This window comes from Sus scrofa, chromosome X (assembly GCF_054392235.1).
Source record: "Sus scrofa isolate SSC_HxYL_T2T_F1_AM1 chromosome X, Sscrofa_HxYL_maternal_Yorkshire_Landrace_v2.0, whole genome shotgun sequence".
Lineage (NCBI taxonomy): Eukaryota > Metazoa > Chordata > Mammalia > Artiodactyla > Suidae > Sus > Sus scrofa.
The window spans coordinates 7965243-7987294 of record NC_139401.1 but is presented as its reverse complement, the minus strand read 5'-3'; the positions used below and the strand labels follow the sequence as shown (position 1 = coordinate 7987294).

The window sequence follows — 22052 nt, the reverse complement described above, 5'->3', positions numbered from 1 at the left end:
CTATTCTATTCTAGGATGGAAGTAAGACTTGACACACTGGTCCCCAGCCTCCCTTCTGATATGTAAATCTGGCTATAAATCCCTTCTCTCCCCATAAAGCCTGCCTCTCAAGACTGGCTGCTTCACCCGAGGTTCTCAGAAGAAGAGTGGGCTTTGGGAGCGGAGGTGAACAATGACCTAATTATGCTTCTTTCCATTCCTGCTTTCGAAGTCCTTACGGACATTTTAAAGAAGGGATGATGTGGTTGCCTGGAAGGTGGGAGGCGGTGCCCAAGGACAAGGAAGAGCCCAGGAATATTTTTCAAAAACCATCACCGTCAGTGCAAGTACAAATCACAGCGGGGCAGGCGGGGCAGACGGCAGCCTAACCAGGGAGGGGGTGGAGGAGAATGACGGAGAGGGAGGTGCATGACTGAGACCCTGAGGGATGGGGAGGATGTGGGGGAGCAAAGACAGGAAGAAAAAGCACCAAGACAACAATGCCAGCAACGGGGGCATTCAGGCCACGAGACTCATAGTATCTGGAGACAAGGAGATACTGGCAAGGAAGGAACACAGCGACCCCTGAAAAGGTAAGTGATTACAGCTGGCTCATGTCCTGAAGCAAATTAACCAATGTTGCAATGAATCGAAGATACATTCTGTCCATGTGCTGGGTGGGGTGCGGGCTGTGCCATACATCTTGCAACCAAGATGCTCAGATTTAATTGCCTGCGGGGAGAATGCACGAGGAACCAAGAACACACATTCGCGTTAATTATACCCTGGATCACGAAAACAAAGGGAAAACATAATTATATAAAGCGGACAATGGATACAGAGTTCAGGGAAAGGGGAATTTGAGCATTTTTACCGTCTCTTCCTACTTCATTTTCCCCCACAGGCTTCATATTCTGCTCTTTCCAAGTTAAATGCCCTGTGACTGCCTCTGGTCTCCAACAGTCTGCTGTATCTTGGCAGCCTGCTCTAATCCCTCATTAATCATCTTAGGCATTCCAGGAACACTGTTGAAATGAACATTCCACAATCTGCAATTCCTAATAAGAAACCTCAAAGGAACTAAAAACGAATCCAGGAGTTTCCGTCGTGGCACAGTGGAAACGAATCTGACTAGGAACCATGAGGTTGCGGGTTCGATCCCTGCCCTTGTTCAGTGGGTTAAGGATCCAGCGTTGCCGTGAGCTGTGGTGTAGGTCACAGATATGGCTCGGATCCCATGTTGCTGAGGCTGTGGTGGAGGCCGACAGCTGTAGCTCTGATTCAATCCCTAGCCTGGGAACCTCCATATGCTGAGGGTACAGCCCTAAAAAAAAAAAAAAAAAAAAAAAAAAAAAAAAAAAAAAAAAAAAAAAATCTATACATGATCACAATTGTCAAGAGAGCAAAATAAAATAGGAGATCATGATGAGTCTAGTTGATCTTAATTTCTAGAGCAGATATGATCCTGAGCTACTGAGCTACATAAGTAACCCAACCCCGTCACAGAATTTCTGCGTAGAAAGACATGCAGTCTCACAGAACCCATCTGAGCACCATGACGGAAAGACGGGATTCAGTTTAGGAAAATACCAGTTCTTCCTTATTACATGATGACACACAAGGTTTGGACCTTTCCAATGGAGTGTGTTTAATAGCCAGGGCAAGGCAGAGACTGCAAACCCCGTACAGTGGGCGATGGCAGAGCACAGACTCCAGAGCACAGAATGGAGCCTTAAGAAGGGGATTTTTTTTTTTTGGAGTTCCCGTGGTGGCGCAGTGGTTAACGAATCCGACTAGGAACCATGAGGTTGCGGGTTCAATCCCTGCCCTTGCTCAGTGGGTTAATGATCCGGCGTTGCCGTGAGCTGTGGTGTAGGTTGCAGACGCGGCTCGGATCCTACGTTGCTGTGGCTCTGGTGTAGGCCAGTGGCTACAGCTCCGATTCGACCCCTAGCCTGGGAACCTCCATATGCCGCGGGAGCGGCCCAAGAAATAGCAAAAAGACAAAAAAAAAAAAAAAGGGGGATTTTTATTACTTGCTCCGTCTGGATGTCAGCTGATGGGGTTCAGGACACACGACTCCAAAGAGGGCACCTTGGCATGGTGAGGAGTGTGAGCTGAAGGACTCTGAGGAGCAGCAGGAGAACCCTCCCTGGAAGGTCAGCCCCTACCCTCGGAGGAAGGGGCGTCTTCCCTTGGAAGATGAGGCACAGAGGGGGATCGGAAGGCAGAGGCCTTGCTCAGTGCCCCCAGCTCACAACACTCAGCTCCCCTCTGCCCTCTCATCGCTTCCCACGCTTCCTCAAACCTGGTGTAGGAGTTCCCGTCGTGGCGCAGTGGTTAACGAATCTGACTAGGAACCATGAGGTTGCGGGTTCGGTCCCTGCCCTTGCTCAGTGGGTTAACAATCCGGCGTTGCTGTGAGCTGTGGTGTAGGTTGCAGACGCGGCTCGGATCCCGCGTTGCTGTGGCTCTGGCGTAGGCCGGTGGCTAAAGCTCCGATTCAACCTCTAGCCTGGGAATCTCCATATGCCGCGGGAGCGGCTCAAGAAATAGCAACAACAAAAAAAGACAAAAGACAAAAAAAAAAAAAAAAAAAAAAAAACCTGGTGTAAAAATACTCGGGTTCAACCATTTCTTCAGGCCCTCATCTCTGCGAAGGCTGCCTGTCACATAGAGCTTACACCACATAAATGTGTGTCCTTTTTCTTGTTACTCTGTCTTTTGTGAGAGGGCGCCCAGTCCGTAACTTAAAAGGACAGGAGAAAAGCTCTGCTGCTTCCCCGACACAGCACTTTACTGACTTTGAAAAGGATGGCAGCTCAAATACCTTCTGGTTTTAGAGCTTATGAAATGATTCCATTGGATTCTTTTTTTTTTTTTCCTTTTTCAGCTGCACCCGTGACATACAGAAGTTCCCGGGGCCAGGGATCGCATCTCAGCTGCAGCTGCGGCAATGCCAGGTCCTTAAGCCCCTGCACCATGGCAGGAACCCACTGCACCTCCATCAGATTCTTAAACACGGAATCCAATCTGCTGAGTGGCCACGATGCAAAAGAGCACGCCACGCACGTGCCTGGATTCCAAGAGGAAACAGCAGAAAGAGCGAGAAGAGCAGGCCGGGCCTCAGGAAGCTTCCATGCTCTTCATTCGTGGGCACCAATCCATGTGACAAGGGAATGCTGGTCACTTCTCTACACAATGTCCCCAGATCTGGGTTTAATTTAAGTGCAGTGTGCCCTTTAAAGGCTTTCTTCCGCTTTGGTCTAGGCGATTCTGTCCTCCCTCATTTATAATTGTCCCTGATAATTTGTTTTTGTTTTTTAAAAATATTTATGTATTTAATTTTTGGCTGCCCTACAGCATATGGAGATCCCAGGATCAGATCCTACACCACAGCTGCAGCAACGCCAGATCCTTTAACCCCCTGCACCGGGCCGGGGATGGAACCTACGTCCCGGTGCTGCATAGATGCCACCGGTCCTACTGCCACAGTAATTGCTTTTAAAGAAGAGAGTCACACAAAGCCATGAGATTTAATGCGATGTTTTTATTTCCATGCATTTCATATTTCAACCATCACCCACCTGCCTGGTATGGGAATAGCTCTTCAGTCGTCTCAAGCAAAGCCACCTCGAGTGTTTTTGCATTATCTGTCTCCCGACTGGCCCCCTTCACGTCACTCGTGTCCCACATCTAAGTCAGAGACCATGTAAGGCTACACAGTGCTAGTCTAACTTGGCCTTGCTAATTGACAGGCAATCCAATTTCACTCTGTGTAACACGGGCCTGGCATCTTGCTTGGTTGTTACGGGGCAAGGTCTCAAAAATCACATGTTCTCAGAGTGGCTTGACAAGGAATTCCAGTCATGAACAAACATCCTACGATCCTCCGACGCTGCACATGCACAGGATCTAACAACATTTTTTAGTTGGCAGGTTAACTGGTGATGGAATTATTAATTTTAGACTTCTAACCCCTCTCGGAAATTCATGACATCCCACTGACCTTTGCTGATTTTAGCTTGTATCGTGCACCCAGAAAAGACAATTCTAGTCTGCTGTGCACTGGAATAACAAAAAATTTTGGATCTAGAAATGCCGTAGTATACTGAAGTACAAAATACGTATCTCCTAAATCCTGGCATCTTCTTAAAGGCCGCCCTGTCTCATTCACCAGATTATCAATTAAAAAAAAATTAAATAAATACAAGTATGGCTAAAATTACACACAAGTATCACCTGGGCACTTTCATCAGTATGCATTTATGTCACGTGCTGTATGCAGCTTATTTCTTTCTTTCTTTTCCCATACTAACAATAAGAGCCATTTCTATATCCTCAATAACATTCCTGCCAGAACTTAGCCTCTGTCATCGGTGCCGAACAGAAATGCAGAGACAAGAGTTGTGGGCGAAGGAGGGAAAAAAATAGCTTTATTGCTTTGCCAGGCCAAGGAGGGTCACAGCAGGCTCATGCCTTAAAGACTGTGCCCCCCCCCCCCCAGGAGAGACTGGGAGGTGGTTCTATAGTTTTGGGAGTGAAAAATAGGGCTGCAGATAAGGATCAGCATAGAGGCAAGCTTGCATTGTTTTCAAAGTTGGTGTTCAGAGGTCTTCTTTCTGGAATAAAGAAGGCTTCATTAACATCTTTGACTCCTTGGGGGGTTTTCTTCTGTAGAAGAACTCAAAGATATTGTTATCCATATTCCGTGAGGAGGGACCAAGACCCTGCCCCCAAAGCTGCACCATTGTTTTTTTGTTTTTTTGGTTTTTTTTTTTTCTTTTTTGGCTTTTTAGGGCTGACCCTGCAGCATATGGAAGCTCCCAGGCTCGGGGTTGAATTGGCGCTGCAGCTGCCGGCCTACGCCACAGCTGCAGCAACATCAGATTGAGCTGCATCTGCAACCTACACCACAGCTCATGGCAACGTCAGATGCTTAACCCACTGCGAGAGGCCAAGGTTCAAACCTGCATCCTCATGGATGCTAGTCAGCTTTGAGTCCACAGAGCCACGACGGGCGCTCCTGCACCACTGCGTCTTGAAGGCTCCTCCTCTCCAGTCTCTGCTTCCCCTCCCTTCCCTGACTTGCATCTGTGTAAACCTGCCCTTTGGAACTTAGGGTAGGTCATGGAGGCTGAGGCTTCCTTCCTAAAAACAAGCCATGGAGGACACAGCGAGGCTCGTGTGCCCAGGAGCCCCATAGGGCATCGGCTCGGTTACAAGATCGGGGGAAAAGCTCCAGCAGAAGGGGGTTTAAAGCCCTGATGGAGTTGGTGGAGGTGGATTCAGAAATGTACTTACTAGCAGTGGTGGAGTCATGGACGTGTTCAAGGCCTCGGCCTTGCTCCCACCTTTGATGCTCATGCACTTCAGGTGGTCCTAAGATAGGCATTACATTGTATCCGAAGCAGAGTTGCTTATCAGCTTTCAACGGGGCATTAGGGTAAGCAGTTACACTTCAATTGACAGCGTGTTACATTGTGATCATTAGACTGCTCTTGTCATTTTGCATAGCTTAAACTTAGTCCCCAGGAAATGTACCATTAGACACTGTAATCCTATACACACACACACACACACACACACACACACACACACACACACGCCCCGTGTCGTACTGACGACCTTTCAGAAGCTTTAGGTAACCATCCCTAACACGTTACGTCTTCACTTGCAAAGTGAAGGGAGAAAAGAGGTACAAGAAGAAGAGAAAGGACTGTATTTGGCATGTCCACTACCCACCTAACCTGTGAGGTATTTGACAGGCGCTCTCTCTCGTTAGCTCACATTTACGGCTCAAGCATTATGAAAAATAAAACACATCCATTCTGTCGCTGTGATTCCCACGTGGAGCACACTTTATCTTCCGAAACGGGCAGCCTGGCCTGGCTCCAGGGATGATTTCCAGTTGTGATTTGCAGAATACATGCTTTCTGGCTGATGGACAAGCTTGGAGATCAGCCAGCCAGCAAATCTGAAAACAAACCAAGAGCGGGGGCTTGCCAGTAACTTCTCGGAAGGCAAACATCCCAGCCCTGAGCTGAATTCCGACACGACAGGCTGAAGCAAAAGTTCTGCCAAAACTAGAGTCAGGCAGAGAATCATGCCACGGGATGGAAAACACAAAGGGATTGTTTCCGGGCAGAACGAATTCTAAGGTGGTCCAGGATGCATGGCCATGCTTTATGCTGCGTTGGAGACACAGTATTTTCAATCTGATGGATGTAAACTCCTGGCCAGGAGAATGGGTGTGATGCTCCAGCCATGTAGTCCTCTCTCAGGACGTCTGACGCCCCCACCGTGTTTCTGAGCACGTGCTGGCAACACAACACACTTTCTTACCCATCCTGTTTTGAGAAGACTGAATGGTTTAGGAAAGACATTCTCATTGAGATGATAGCTTTACTCTCTTTTGCCTTTCAGCTTTTTGGCTCAAGACACTAAGTCTACTCGTTGCTCTAAGGTTCCCCAGCAAACTAGGGTTTGACACCACATGGGATGGGTTCCCTCTGCACGTGGACCGTCCATCAGCCGAGCCTGGTGTCACGACAAGCTACCATCACGTCTTCCACACTGCCCACGTTTAGAACAGCAGGAGTTATAGGCTGGAGGAGCATAGGGGCCAATCAAAGAGGGCCAGGAAGCAGCGACGTCATCTTTCCTCTCTCCTGCCCACCTCAATCTCATCCTTGGTGGAGGGGCACAGGCCACGGAAGGCAGACCGCCCCAGCCCATCTCTCCCTGGGTCTTCAGTAACCCACTCTCTATCCGGGAAGAAAGACTCCCAGGCAGGGTGACTTTAGCGCCAAGTCATCCAGTCTGAGCTCCAAAGTGCTTTCATCAGGAGGGAAATGATGGCTTTGTGTTAACAGGAAATGGACCAGCGGCTGCTCAAAGACTCCCGTTGCCCTTCGGCAAAGACCCCTCTCCAGGCCTCCAGCAGATGCGCTTCCTTCATGAGAAGAGGGCCTTCTGCCTTCTAGAGGCCCCCTTCCCCAGAAATAGGGCCTTTCATCTCTTCCTGAGGTTTTCTTCCAAGAGCCCTTACCTGTCACCAGGATGGTGGATGAACCTGGAACACATCTGCCCTTCTAACAGGCTCACCGTGTGGCTAAAAGCTTCCTTCCTTGATTCGGAATCTGACCTCAGCAGCCACACCTGCCACTTTTGGGATGTGTCTCTTAAAGGTCCCTCCCTTACCCTCCTTCCCCACCCCAACTCTGCCCGCAGTCCCCCAGACATTTATCTGTTTGTTGCAACTGTTGGCTCTGTTTGAGACTTCCGGTCCTCTCCCCAGTGTCCTTACAGCCCCACATAAACCAGCTCCTACAAGTGAAATCAAGGTGGGTGGAGAAGGCAAAGCTTTGCCAAGCTTCATCAGAAACTTCCACTGCAGTCTCATTTTGAGCCCCATCAGAAAGGTGTGTGGTCTCTACGATATATGCAGTATTTTCTAGATATTCTGCACACCACAGACCTGCCCATGTTGCTTACCTAGTAACGTTCTAAAAAAGAATCCTTCCCTAAATATCATTTTGCGAGTTCCCAAAGAGGTGGCAAAATATTCAATGAGTCTTTAAGAAATAGCTCAGAAAGTTGGGATAAAATAAAAAAAGCCAACGGAATACTAATGTGACTGCAGTGTCTTTTTATTATTCAAGGACAAATGAGATCATTTTTAAAGAGTTCTAATCTCCATTATCTATTAAACCTATGAAAGCCTTAAACATTATTGTCTTGCTATCAAATGTAGGCAAAGAAATTACACTTCGTTTTACTACTGAAGGAATTAGAATTACTACTGGAGTAATAGAATTACTATTACTATTCATATTAATTTCTTATGAATAAAGTTCTAAAAGAAAAATGTATGTATATTGCTATTTAAAGCGAGGACTATTACTTTTATGACAGCTCTAAATTTGCACTGAGCTCTGCAGCTGGCTGCATTCTTTTACAGAAATTAGCTTTCCGCGAGGCTCTTTCAGCAACTCAATGGAAGAGTTACTCTTAGCAGCACTTCTTAATAGATCATTTCTCTGGAAGCCCATGACAATGAGCTGGCTGAGGATGAAGAGTTCAACGGTCCACCCAGAACCCAAACCCAAGACTTCTCCTTCAAAACCTCATTCCCTTTCACACAGTATTTTTAAATTAATTTATAAGAATTTCTCTTGTGCAAGATAATATGAAACTAAATTATATGTCATTGTAACTACTGTTTTGTAACTTCCCGGCTCATGAAAAGTCTATTAGAACTAACTAGAAAGCATGACAGCTAGTCCACTTACATCCTCACGTTAAAAGGACAATCATTTTAGGGACTTCCTGTTGTGTCTCAGCGGGTTGCAAACCCAACTAGGATCCATGAGGATGTGAGTTTGATCCCTGGCCTCGCTCAGTGGGTTAAGGATCTGGCATTGTCATGAGCTGTGGTGTAGGTCACAGACACGGCCTGGATGTGGGGTTGCCGTGGCCGGGGTGTAGACCAGAAGCGGCAGCTCCTATTCGACCCCTAGCTGGGGAACTTTCCATATGTCTCAGCTGCAGCCTTAAAAAGACCAAAAAAAAAGAAGGTACAATCATGTAATGATTTTGCATTTGATTATATCTGCAGTTTACTTTACAAGTTACCCATTTCCCTGTCCTTGCTATCTACTGGATCTGAAATCTAGGCTATCGCCATGTCTGCCTCACTAAAGATACACACGGGAGGCGAGAGAGAGAAAGGTGAGGCGGGTGGTGGTCAGGATGGCACTGTGTCACCTGAGTATTAAAACATGTGGCCGACGGGGCTCGGCCATGTGGGGACAGCGGGATCTACCACACGTCCCACATGCCCCAGGGGGACCGGAGGGCAGATCCTGCTTCCCCAGGATGTGAGGGAGAAAAAGCCGACTGAAAGTCCTACTTGGAAGTTCTGTTCCAACAGAATAGCCGACGCCTAAAGGCTTCTTTTAAATTCCATTCGAGCATGCTGCTGGATGTCAGAGATTGGGAATGGTCATTAAGTGTCACAGAACTCAAATCCAGTGACCTCGACGTCCCTGCACACCAGTGCTGGAAACGACTGCAGCCCCTCCCCAAAGCATGCCGGGGACAAGCCACCCAGCACTCTGAGAGCTGCTTCTGCAGCCTCCCGTGGAATGTATCTTTAATGCTACATGTAAGCACACGGGTCTGTCCCTCTCAACGTTTTCTGACTTGCTCCTGCAACAGCTTTCCACTAGACTATCCTTCTTGCATCAGAGTGTACTGGCAATACCAGCTTGTGCTGCGGAGCTGGAAGAGCCACATCAGACTTTTAGACACTGCACTAAGAGTCCTGAACCCGGGGAGTTGCCATCGTGGCTCAGCGGAAACGAATCCAACCGGGAACCATGAGGCTGCGGGTTTGACCCCTGGCCTCCCTCCATGGGTTAAGGATCTGGCGTTGCTGTAAGCGGTGGGGTAGGTCACAGATGCGGCTCAGATCCCACTTGCTGTGGCTGTGGTCTAGGCTGGCTGCCACAGCTCCACTTCGATCCCTAGTCTGGGAACTTCCATATGCCGTGGGTGCGGCCCTAAAAAGAAAAAAAAAAAAAAAAAGAATCGTGAACCTCAGAAAGATGGCAAAGGCCCACAAAAAGTCATGAAAATAGAGGCTGCATTCACTCCGGATCAAACATCAGATCATTATTTTGACATATGCCCTGATTTTCTTTGGGCATAAAAATTATGAAGAAGCGAAGCAGTGGAACCTGTGAGAACAACAGGACGTCAGGCTGCAGGTTACCCTGCGTGGGGCCAGATGCAGCTAGTTCCTCAGCCTGGCCCAGCGTGTTCCCATCCCTCCACCTCTGCCCTGACGGGCGCAAACTGAGACCCGAGACTGCTCCTCAGCCAAATCCACGTGCAGAGTGTCACCGACTGACACACAGACCTTCACATCTCCCAGCAGCCGCCTTCTCGAGCCACCAACCCACGTCGCACACCACCTCATATCCATTCCACATCCCAAGATGCTCACATCTCTCTGTTTCCAGCTGCCTCGTCCCACCTGGGGCACTCAGGTGTGTGCTACCACGCCAGCCACCTGGGCATCCTTGACAGGCCAACACCATCGACCTGGTCAAGCCCAGCCCTCCCGTGGTACCCGTCTCCCCCGGGGCCACCGAGCACCATCCACACGTTCTACCCTCATGTCTGTTAGTCCCGGCCTCTCCCTTCACCCACATCCACAGACCCCAGGGCTCTCCCTGTCTCCCCAGCTTGGTGGCAGGACGCATCCACCGTCGGCTCAGAGAGAAAGGCCACCTCACCCCCAAATAACAGAAAATTCAACTTCAAAGTGAACCCGACCAATTACTTGTGTGTTACTTTTCTTTTTTTGTCACCCTCATTGTGAAAAGTGCTTTTTGTCAGTGAATACGTTTTGATACACATACACACACACACACACACACACACACACACACACATAGAATAAGAATGTTCAGAAACTGCTCAGCAATGGGAGTTCCTGCTGTGGCTCAGTGGGTTAAGGACCCAACTAGTAGTATTATCCATGAGAATGCAGGTTGCTGCAAGCTGTGGTGTAGGTGGCAGATGCAGCTCAGATCTGACGTTGCTGTGGCTGTGGTGGAGGCTGGCAGCTGCAGCTCCAACGTGACCCCTAGCCTGGGAACGTCTAGGTACAGCCCTAAAAAGACAAAAAACAAACCAACCAAACAAAAAACCCACAAAAACCTGCTCAGCGATGAGTCTAACTACAGCTAGGCAATCCTGTTGACACAACTGTGCTTTAATTTCGGCTTTCCAAGTCACTCCCCTATTGGGACTGTGCCCAAGGTCCAGGCTGGCTGCTGTGGACAAGGGCCTGTGGGGACGCTTCCCGCCAGCCTCTGTCAGTCTCCCGGGTAGACTCAACTTCTACTTGCACTTGCCTGAACTGTGACGGATTTCCCTAACCTTCAAGGGCAACTTCTACCACGGAAGCTACCCAAAAGCCCTTGCTACCCACGGTCCCACCGCTTAGGTTTATACCCGCTCCTGTCCTAGGATTAACTAGAAAGGGGTGTGATGATGGGGACTCCTCTGGCCTTCTTCCCTTCAGCAATTCCTCCCCCCTACACAGATCCTACTGTCGGCTGTGTTAGATACGCTGCAGGCTGACTGCGTCACCACCGAAAGTGCATATGCACACACGCGCATACACACACACACGTGTGAGGGATATGCGTGCATGCAGGGGTTGATGTGCACATACATATACGGGTATGTATAATACATTTGTGTGTGTGTATTTACATGCATGTATGTGTATATACATGTGTGTGTGTGTATATCTGTATGTTACCTCCTTGCTGGGGAGCAAATAATTTTGTAAAGTTGTCTACGTTATTGAGAGCCCTTAGAGATGCAGGTCTTGTGTGAAATCAGAGGGGAAAAAAAATAAAGCTGTCATCAGTGAACTGGTCAACTCTAGAACCGCTGCTCTTTGCAGCGAGCCATCAATATTTCAAATCCTCAGATATCTGCTATATCTCTGTTAAATCTAGGGCTTTATTTTCCAACCAAACATCCGTAAAAGTCTGTTGGCTATATTTTCAAAAGAAAGAGAATGAAAGACCTAAACACAAGAAACTGACTCACGAGGGCGCGTGTCCTTTCAAACAGACAAGAAAACCTTTCAAAAGAGAAAAATAAGAATAGACGATGTGGGAGTTTCCATCATGGCTCAGTGGTGACAAACCCAACTGGTATTCATGAGGATGCGGGTTCGATCCCTGGCCACGCTCAGTGGGCTAAGGATCCGGTGTTGCTGTCAACTGTGGTGTAGGTTGCAGATGTGGCTCAGATCCCATGTGGCTGAGGCTGTGGCTGTGGTGTAGGCCTGCAGCTGCAGCTCTGATTCAACCCCCAGCCTGGGAGCTTCCATATGCCATGGGTGCAGCCCTAAAAAGACCAAAAAAAAAAAAAAGATAATATTAAACACACATGTTTTATGAGTTTTGGGGAACAATTAGAAAAAATATGGAAACCAACGTTACGGTGTCCACCAGCCTCACTCGTGTCAGACAGTCCACAGAATTCCCACGTGGCTGCACACACACGTGGTGCAAAGAGCAAATCTAGAAGGTTCATCTAATGACGATCACAGTTCACGAAGTGAATCAAATAACCATGAGATGCATATGAAAATGTACAGAGCACACTCACTGCCGAGAAATGAAGCTAAGAGGGGAAAAGCCATCTGCAGGAAAAACACCCATGGAGACCCTGTGGCAAAGCGCTGTCCTCACTGAAGAAGAGGCTGGGAATAAATTGTCAAGCAGTGCCAGAGAGAACAGAAATAAGGCCCCACAGAAAACAGCATTTCCTTGGAAAGAATTCATTACCTTGAAGGAAATTAAAGAGAAGTATTGTACTTTCAGACAGAGAAATATTTCACACGCAAATGTCAGTTCCAAAACAAACAGATGTGAAAAAGGAAAGAACGTGAATTAGTATGCTGGCTGTCAGCATACTTTTCTCTCTTGGAGAATCTCTTGTTATTTAGACTAAGTACTAAGCCTGTCAACAGTAACAAGATGAGGAGCCAGCATAAATTACTGGGACCCAAGAGCACAGAAGAGAGCCAAGGGCACAGCTAGGTCACGTGTTGGTTCCCACGAAAAGATCTGGGGCCAATGTCCAACCATCCGTCCATGCAGACTGAAATGTGGTTTCTGTTTTCCCGACCAGGGACCCCAGACGCCTCTGGGTGCAGCCAAGTGGGGAAATGTAATGTAGGTAGGTGGGAGGGCTCCTGCTCGGGCTGCGGGTGTGATGGGCAGAGAGCGGCCCACAGGCTGCACTCCTTTCAGCCAAGGAAAGCCGGCTGTGCCCACCTGCTGGGGCTGGGCTGAGGGTCAAGAGAATCATGGAGCAGGAAGCAGCAGGAACACCTTCTGAGATGGGCAGGCGACCTCTAAGTGTCAGCTGTCTTTCAAGGTACCTTTTAGTTTTCTTTTCCAGACAAAAAAGTATTTGACTAAAATCCCTAAAGTCCCCTACTGCAGGGAGCACCTTCACGCAGTACAGAGAAAAACCCTTGGGCCCAGGAGAGCAGAGGTCACAAGAAGGCAACACTTGCAAAAGACAAGAAGAAAGAGGAGGATGAGGAGGCCAGGGAAGAAAGGGAAAGGATAAGAAGAAGAGAAAGAAGAAAGAAGAATCTGAGAATAATAACTAGCAGCTGAGGTATATATACTGGAAGACGCAGTGAGATAAATCTGACTCACTAGATGTTATTAAATCCTGACGTTTTTATTCTGCTTGAGGCTTATAAAGCATCTTGTAAGATTAGGATGTGAGATGCTCTATTTTACCAACGAGGGAATGTGCCTTTGGAGAGACATGCCCAGGCCATACACCAGATGGAAGGAAAAACTGAGGTGTCCACTGCCGGTTCGGCGAAGCTCACCTTGGGTTTGCACCGAATCACAGCCCTGGGAACTGTGGAAACCGGAACGCTGCACAGCTCTGTCAAAGACTTGCTTTGAGAAGGAGCCAGACGACCCCATTCTCATGAGACTCTACCAGCGCACACCTAGAGGAAATGACCAGCGCTCTCACCATGGTTTGGGTGAAAGTCACTAACTCACTGACACACGCTTGCAAACTCATAAAAATGGAAAGCTTTTGCTAAAAATAGGAATTCTTGAAGCAACGATGATTGATGTGGACGTCTGTGCTTACTGTTCAGGAGAGCAAGCCACTTCTCTTCCATCACCAAGTAGCCCAAGGCCAAATAAACAGCCCAGTCTTTGATACACGTCTCCAGGTGGAAAGACCTTCCAGAAACTGCCTCCTGGCCGGGACGGAGTAGGTACATAGTGCTACGTGGATAAGATTCAAAATCTGTAAATCAACAGTCATATATTAAAAACATTTACGGAAAGAAGCAGTGGTGAGCCAGTCGATAAATGTGAGCACAGAGGCTCCAGCAGGCAGAAGGGACAGAGCATCTCCGTCTCCGCCTCAGCCAGGAAGGGCACAGACTGAGATGCCAACTCAAAGGGAGAGTTAGCTGGTCCAAAGCCCCGAAGGGGAGACTCCAGCGAGAGAGACAGAGGAGGGAGGAGGACATGCTCAGCCAGGAGAAGAGTTTGTGCAAAGGCAGCGACACCACAAAACTCGTGACCCTGGAGAACTGAACACACAGTTGCTGAGGCGCTTGACACGTGGGAGGGCGGCAGGTGAAGAAAGATGGCGACAGAAAGTCTCAGAGGGCCACGAAAAGAGGGCACACCAACTGCTATGCTATTACTGGTGTTATGTATTACTACCTTGTAATTACTTTTATTTACATTTAAAAAAATTTTTGGCCACAGCCACAGCATATGGAAGTTCCCCGGGCCAGGAATCAAACCTGAGCTGCAGCTGTGACCTACACCGCAGCTGCAGCAATGCCAGATCCCTAACCCACTGTGCTGGGCTGTGGATAGAACCCACGCTGCCACAGTGACAACGCAGGATCCTTAACCAGCTGCACCAGAGCAAGAGGTCCAAATTGATTATTTATTTTAAAATGTTTATTTCCGCCTTTTTTGAAGATCAGAGATAAATTCTTAAAAAGAGAAGAGGAAGACGAATGGATGGAAAGGGGAATAAAAGGAGGAGAAAGACAGAGAATGAGCATAACAGGTCTTCTAATAACCCTCCAGATGATGAATACGCACTTACGGGGCCTTACGGAAGGACCAATGTGGGGCACAGCACCATCACCGATAAAAACTACGCCAAGGGGCGGAAGACAAACAGGTGTTTCTGATCTCAAGGCTCTCTCTCTCTGGGAATGCAGAAGACCAGACACAATCAGGTCTCATGGCCGTGCCCGGAAGATCATGTGACAGGGGAAAAACATCACGGAGAAACATTTCTGGGGAAGCACAGCAAAGAGGGTGCTGAGGCAGACGATGACGGAAAAGCAGGACACGTGGAATTGGATGGGGGGTGAGGAGGAAGGGCCAGGGTTTGCAGACAAGGAGGGTCCCATGAACAAAAGCTCTGAAGACAAACTGTCCATAAGATGCAGAGCATCCACAGCACACACGATGGGATGCTGGGTCCATCCGTTTGAAGAGAGTGGAGAAGATGTACTGAAGGGACATCCTTAGATGCCATGACCTTACAGAGATGGGACAGTAAGAACTACAGTCAAACAGGGCTGGGGATCAAAGTGGCAGGACCCTGGAATACCTGGGAATACTCTGGGCAAGTATTTATTACCGCATTACTCATCAAGGTCTCCCTGTTGGGGTGATCCTGGAGCTACAACGATGAATGAAACCCTCTCCTGTCTTCAAGGAACCCAGAGTGTAGCAGAGTCACACCTGAAAGCAACCCCAAGTCGATGCAGAGAGTGACAGAAGAGGACTCAGAATGATGAGGCTTGGCAGGTGTCAGAGGAAGCCTTGCACGGCACAGGGGATGTTTGCACAGGCCGCCTGGGGTGAGGTGAACAAAGCGGGCAGTGGAGGGAGAACTGGAGTCAGGGCAAGGGAACCACGTGTGCAAATGAGGCCTGCAGGAGAGCACACAGGCAAGGAAGACGAGGGAGCAGCTCGGCACACAGACACAGGGCTGCTGCTGCAAACGGGGCCAAGGGCCAAGACCCCATCAGACTGGGGAGAGAGCCAATGACAAAAGCAGAGTTCTCAGCCCAGAGGCATCATATTGACCAAAAGCAGGGGCTTTGGAGTTATATAACTCTCGGATTCAGGCTGGTTCCCCTCTCAGCGGCAGAACCTTGGGGGAGCTACTGAACGTCAGGAAACTTCAGGCTCCTGATCTCAAAAGGGATGAAATAACGACCCACCTCTTGCCCAGGTTGTAGGGTAGAAAAAATGATGCAGCAATGGCTACGTGTTTAGTGGAATATCTGGCTCCTTGGGGGCACTGTGTAAACTGTTCCTAACATTATTTAAATGTCACACGTTTGGGCCACAAGCAGGGAATAGGGGTTCCTGGGGATTCAGGAGCAGAAATTCACGGAAGAGGCGCCTGGCAAGGTCTAGCATCTGGGAGATGATGACTCAGGCCAGGACACAGCAAGGGGCTGATCGTGTGGCTGAAAACCAACCCAAGGGAAAGGCCAGAGGTGTGGCCTGGAAGGGACAGGCGGGAAGCAGGTTTCTGGATCTAGGACACCCAGGCAGATTCACAAAATAACCCCCACAAGAGCTTAGGGCCAGAATGTCTCCAAGGAGACGGTGCAGGAAACCAACACGAAGAATGCAGGTGTTTTTACTTTTATAACCACCAGAGCAACAAACTGCCTTTAATGCTGAGAAATTAAGGTTCCAACCTCTTGAAATCACTGGATGGTCTGCATCACAATATGACCACTCTATACCGGTTTTGTTTGTTTTTGTTCAGACAATTTTTTTTTTTTTTTTGGTCTTTTTGCCTTTTCTAAGGCTGCTCCCGCAGCATATGGAGGTTCCCAGGCTAGGGGTCGAATGGGAGCTGTAGCCACTAGCCTACACCAGAGCCATAGCAACGTGGGATCCAAGCCGCGTCTGCAACCTATACCACAGCTCACGAATACGCCAGATCCTTAACCCACTGAGCAAGGCCAGGGATCGAACCCACAACCTCATGGTTCCTAGTCGGATTCATTAGCCACTGCGCCACGACGGGAACTCCTGTTCAGACGACTTCTGAGAGCAGTTCGAGGTTCACGGTAAAATGGAGAGCCAGGTACAGAGATGTCACATGAACACCCAGCTCCTGCACGTGCAGAGGCTCCTCCACTATCAACCGGAGGGGAGACGTTTTTCAACCGACGAGCCCACACAGACAGGATGTCATCAGGCTACGTCCATACATGCTGGGGTTCGTCCTTGCTGCTGGACACGCTGTGGCTCTAGACTTTTTATCCAACATTACAGTATCACTCAGAGCCTTTCCACCGCCCTGCTTTCCCTCCGTTCTCTGCTTCTTCATCCCTCGCCCTTTGCCTCCCCAGCCTCAACCCTCGGCAACCCCCGATCTTTTTACTGTCTCCACAGAGTGGGGCCCACACAGCCTTGGAGCCTTTTCAGATGGGCGTCTTTCACTCAGAAATATGCATTCCCGGTTCCTCTGTGTTTTCTCGTGGTCCGATAACGCATGTCTTTTCACACTGGACACTGGTCTGTGGTCTGGATACACCACGGCATGTCTCTGTTCACCTACTGAAGGGCATCTTGGTAGCACCCAAGCTGTGGGAATTGTGCATACAGGTGCTATAAAGATCCATGTGCAGGTGTTGTGTGTGGATGTGAGTTTTCAGCTCCTTCGGACAGACACTGAGGAGCGCTCTTGCTGGATTGTATGATGAGAGCACTAGTTTCCTGAGACGCTTTCAAACTGTCTTCCCAAGGGACCAGACCATTCTGCATTCCTACCAGCAGTGAATGACAGCTCCTGTCACTCTTCACCAACATCTGGTGTTGTCAGTGTTAGGGATCTTGCCCTGCTGACAGTTGTGTAGTCGTACCTCGTTGCTGCGGGTTTTGTTTGTTTGTTTGTTTTGGCTTTTGAATGGCCATTCCTGCGGCATATGGAAGCTCCTGGTCCAGGGACTGAATCCGAGCCACAGGTGCAACCTACGCTGAGGCTATAGCAATGCCAGATCCTTTTACCTCTGCACAGGCTAGGGATCAAACCCGTGCCCCAACAGCAACCCAAGCCACTGCAGTCGGATTCTGTACCCACTGCACCACAGTGGGAGCTCATCAGTGTTTATTTGCAAGTCCCTGATGACACATGCATGTTTGCCATCTGTTTTCTATGCGATTTCGCTGGCAGACATTGCTTGCAACATAACAGAAATACCTGGAGAGATATGAGAGAGACGCTGTGTTTACAGGCACAAGATTTTGGTCCCCTTACCACTTGGAGCAGGTGGACCATCTGCCCAGAGCAGGGCAGGAATAAAGTCAGACCCCAGGCCCGAGAGGGGCTGCCACAACCCTCATGGAGCATGAGCAGCGCCCTGATCTTAAGAGGCTATGATGGTTTCTTGACAGTTGGGACAAGGACAAATAGCCCTAGGGAGTCAGCAAATACTGCAACAATTTGTATTAAGCTCTATCTGTAATCTTGAACTTCGCAGAACACACAGGTCTGTGAAACCCAAAAGAATATTCAAAATTACTGTGAGAAACCAGGTTTCTAGAGATAGGAAGCCACATCTCTCCTCGAATCTTATTAAAGGGCTGAAGATGCACATTCCCAGGTCTTGCAATTCAAACTGGACACGGCCCTGTGGGGCTCCTGGACACACCAGCCTTTCTGTGTCCCCCATTTCTTATTCTTAGGACATGGGCCTCGATCAGCCTCCTTGACTTTCTCTGAGTTCCCAGGGGCAGGTTCAGACAGGTGCTGATCAGGGAAGGGAAGGGAGGCAGAAACCAGGGAGGAGCCGTCTAGGACAGCTTAGAGTCCTTCCTTGTCCTTCTCCGTGGCTTTACTGCGCCCTAAACGCATCACCTGTGAGCTAAGGATGAGGCTCCCTGAGCCTAATGGCCTGTGGGTTGAAGATGAAGAGCACATGATGTTTTTCGGGAGCTTCCCTGGTTTGTTCTCATCTCTGATCACTAGACCCTTTTCTCCAGGACTGTTGTTCTCGGCAATAACCCAGCTGACCCCCACCAGAATCAGAGTGAGATCTCCTGACGCCCGCTTCAACGACTAAGATTCCCCTCAAAGAAAGAAGGAGGTGTATTTGCCCCAATCCTAATCCTTATCTGAAACCCCGTATTTCTCCTTTTTACCATAAAACTCCTCACAATTCTTTCTAATGGGGGGCTTAGTCCTTAGGGCATTAGCCCGCTGTGACCCTCCTTTGCCGAGCAAATCAATACAGCTATTTTTTTCTCCTTTACCCAAAACTCTGCCTCTGCGATTCAATTCAGCACCGGCAGACAGAGGCCGAATTTCAGCAACAAAATCACTGTAGTCTCCTATCAAGCCATTTAGAAAACTGATTCTAATGAGTTCTCTACTGTAGAAAGGTATTTACTATCAATACTACAGGCAGCTCTAAAAGTAATGCTTCTTGAAATGATTTTAAAATACTGATTTCCTAGTAAGACAACATTGTCAATCAAGGATACGTCAATAGAATACATTGTAAATAAATAAATAAAATTAACACGACATGGCAAATGAACTATACTTCAATAAAATAAATTAAAAATAATAATATACTGATTTCCTCATCATTTTGAAATCTGGAATTGATCATATCATGGCTATTAGGATGTACATTTTGTTGAAAAAAAAAAGTTTTATTCCTGGGAAGTGTAACTCAATTGCTTGTGCAAAAGTCAAAAGCTAACTTTCTTCTTTTTCCTTTTAGGGCCTCATCTTAAAAATCATCTCAGAAGTGTCTATTTGGATAATTAGAACTAGTCAATGTCAGAGTTACCTATTCCTAAAATACATCTTTTTTGGAGGGGGATTAAGGAATACAAAGAAGAACCAAAATATAAAAATAATTGGACAAACAATATTCAGATGAAATGTATTAGACGATTAATTATTCTTCCACTGTAGCTTATGCATAATATATTATGCTGTCCAAAGTTATTACATGTTCAAGACTCTCCCATTTTTCAATATTCAGAAAAATATAGCCGCCATAATGCAAGTCATATAAAAAAAAAAGTCACTGCTACTGGTATAAACTGTAAAGTGGACTATTTGCAAGATTTCCCTCCCCCCCCCCATCTTTTTAGGGCTGTACCAGCAGCATATGGAGGTTCCCCGGCTAGGAGTCGAATGGGAGCTGCAGCTGTCGGCCCACACCACAGCCACAGCAATGCCAGATTTGAGCCGCATCTGCAAGCTACACCACAGCTCATGGCAACACCGGATCCTTAACCCACTGAGTGAGGCCAGGGATCAAGCCCGTGTCCTCATGGATACACGTCGACTTCATTACTGCAAGATTTCCTTTAAAGGGGACGGTGGAGAACAGCAGAGACCATCTCCCCTCCTTCAAGCAGAAGGCACAGAGATCTCTGAAGCAAGGCCAGGTTCAGCGGTCAACACCAACACCGCCAAGGGCCAATGGCAGGGAAATTTTTCTCTAAGATCTGGTTTGGTGACAGCAACATAGTTCCAAATTCCTATTCATTTACTGAAAACACTGATGGCTGTGTGATGGGATTTCCAGGAGTCTCAAGTTGCAAGTTGGTTCTTGCATCATATGCTGGTTTGCGATCCGAAAAGAAGAGTTGCATTCATCTTGTAAACAGGTAGAAGCACAGAGCAAAATACCTCGGCGATGCATCGATGATAACAAGATTAAAGGGACTGATTTATTCTTGGAGAAAAATACCCAAAGTGGTCTGTAGACATTACGAATTGTAAAGGCGTGGGAGCTGGCACGGTGATAAACCTTCCCTAGTCCCACGATAACTGCGTGCGTTTGTCAATCTGTGTATTAAGCCGGTACGTGGATGACAGTGCTTTTGATTAGTAAGCATAGCGGGTGTCTTGGGGCCATCTGGAGTTTTATGGATAGACACAACTCAACTCAGCCAGGTGGTTTATGCTCCTCTGAATGCACACAGAGAAATCAGTAGCTGCTTCATATTACAAAAGTCAGCTTCCTGTTCAAGAGTCCAACTCCAGATGCTGCTCTTTTTCTTCACCATGTAGGTGATGCATTGGCTCAGAAACGGAGAGTTTCATGTCAGAAATATGTGGGGAGGGGTTTCCTGGTGGGTCAGAGGGTTATGGATCCAGTGTTGTCACTGCAGTGGCTTCAGTTGCAGGTGTGGCACAGGTTCAATCCCTGGCCGAGGAACCTCTGCAAGTGGGAGGTGCAGCCGTAAAAAAACAGCCAAAGAAAGAGCAAAAGAGGGAAGGAAGGAAAGAGGGAAGGAGGGAAGGAGGGAAGGAAGGAAGGAAGAAAGGGAGGGAGGGAGGGAGGGAGGGAAGGAAGGGAGGGAGGGAAGGAAGGAAGGAAGGAAGGAAGGAAGGAAGGAACGAAGGAACGAAGGAAGGAAGAAAGGAAGAAAGGGAGGTGTTGAAAGTATAATGAACTTAAGAAGGCTCAAAGCACTCTCATTTTGAGGGTGACAAGTGGCCTGCCTCTTTGGAAAGCAGGTGACAGGGGACTTAGCAATTACTTTCATTTTTATGTACATGGTGATTTTCTCCCAGGTAACAAGCCAGAATTTTCCAGGACTTCTTAAAATCTTTGCATCAGGTCATCCTTGGGTGATCCCATAAACACACTATTCCCGAAAGTGTATCCATGAAGCCTGGGGTATTCCCATTTTGAAAGGCATTCCGCAGTGACCAGATTAACTCCAAGTGGGCCCTGATCAGTGCCTCTGGTTGAGCATCTGCAGTAGAGGCATCAAAACATACTGATTCAGGGGTTCCCTGGTGGCCTAGAGGTTAAGGATCCAGCATTGTCACTGTTGTGGCGCAGGTTAGATGCCTGGCCCGGAAACTTCCACAGGCTGCAGGCACAGCACACACACACACACACACACACACACAAAACCAACAAACAGAAAACCGCATATAGATTCATGTGAGCCCAACCAGCTGTTTGATAAGCTCTCCCTACCTCCCTCCTTCTACCAGGCTGCTAGAATCAGGAGTCGATCCGCTCCAAATACTGAAAAGAGTTTACACTCCTTATCCAGAGGAAATGCCTGGTTTCCATGCTGCTTCACTTCGTGTCAGCATTTCAGCCTAAGCATCAGAGCTCGCTGACGGTGTCCTCGCCAAGCACACGATTCCTGACTGGGTACTCAAGCTTCTTTCCAATTCTGTGGCCAGTCAGTAATCCGCTCAAGGGTTTCTTCAGGGCTTTTACAGCCAGTATGTATTCCTTTCTTTGCTAAGTGCTGGGGGTGCAAACAGAAGTATGACGTGGTTTCTGCTCTCCAGTCCAGAACCAGAGAAAGACTTGCAGACAATGAATTCCAGGGCGGTAGGCCCAGGGTCATGATAAAGGGATGTGCAGAGAGCACTAAGAACACAGAGATGGGACACCCCGCTTGTCTCAGAAGAATCAGGAAAGAAACCTG

General features: G+C 48.2%; 2 long non-coding RNA genes across 40 annotated transcripts in view; one reads left to right on the top strand and one right to left on the bottom strand.

The window, feature by feature from the left end:
* Positions 1-22052, bottom strand: part of LOC146394456 (uncharacterized) — a 541612-nt gene that overhangs the window by 499677 nt on the left and 19883 nt on the right. The gene's annotated exons all lie outside the window — the stretch shown is intronic.
* LOC110257806 (uncharacterized) lies at positions 395-7849 on the top strand. The gene is made up of 2 exons (XR_002340803.2): positions 395-572; positions 6406-7849. It is a non-coding gene; the product is annotated as an uncharacterized LOC110257806 (long non-coding RNA).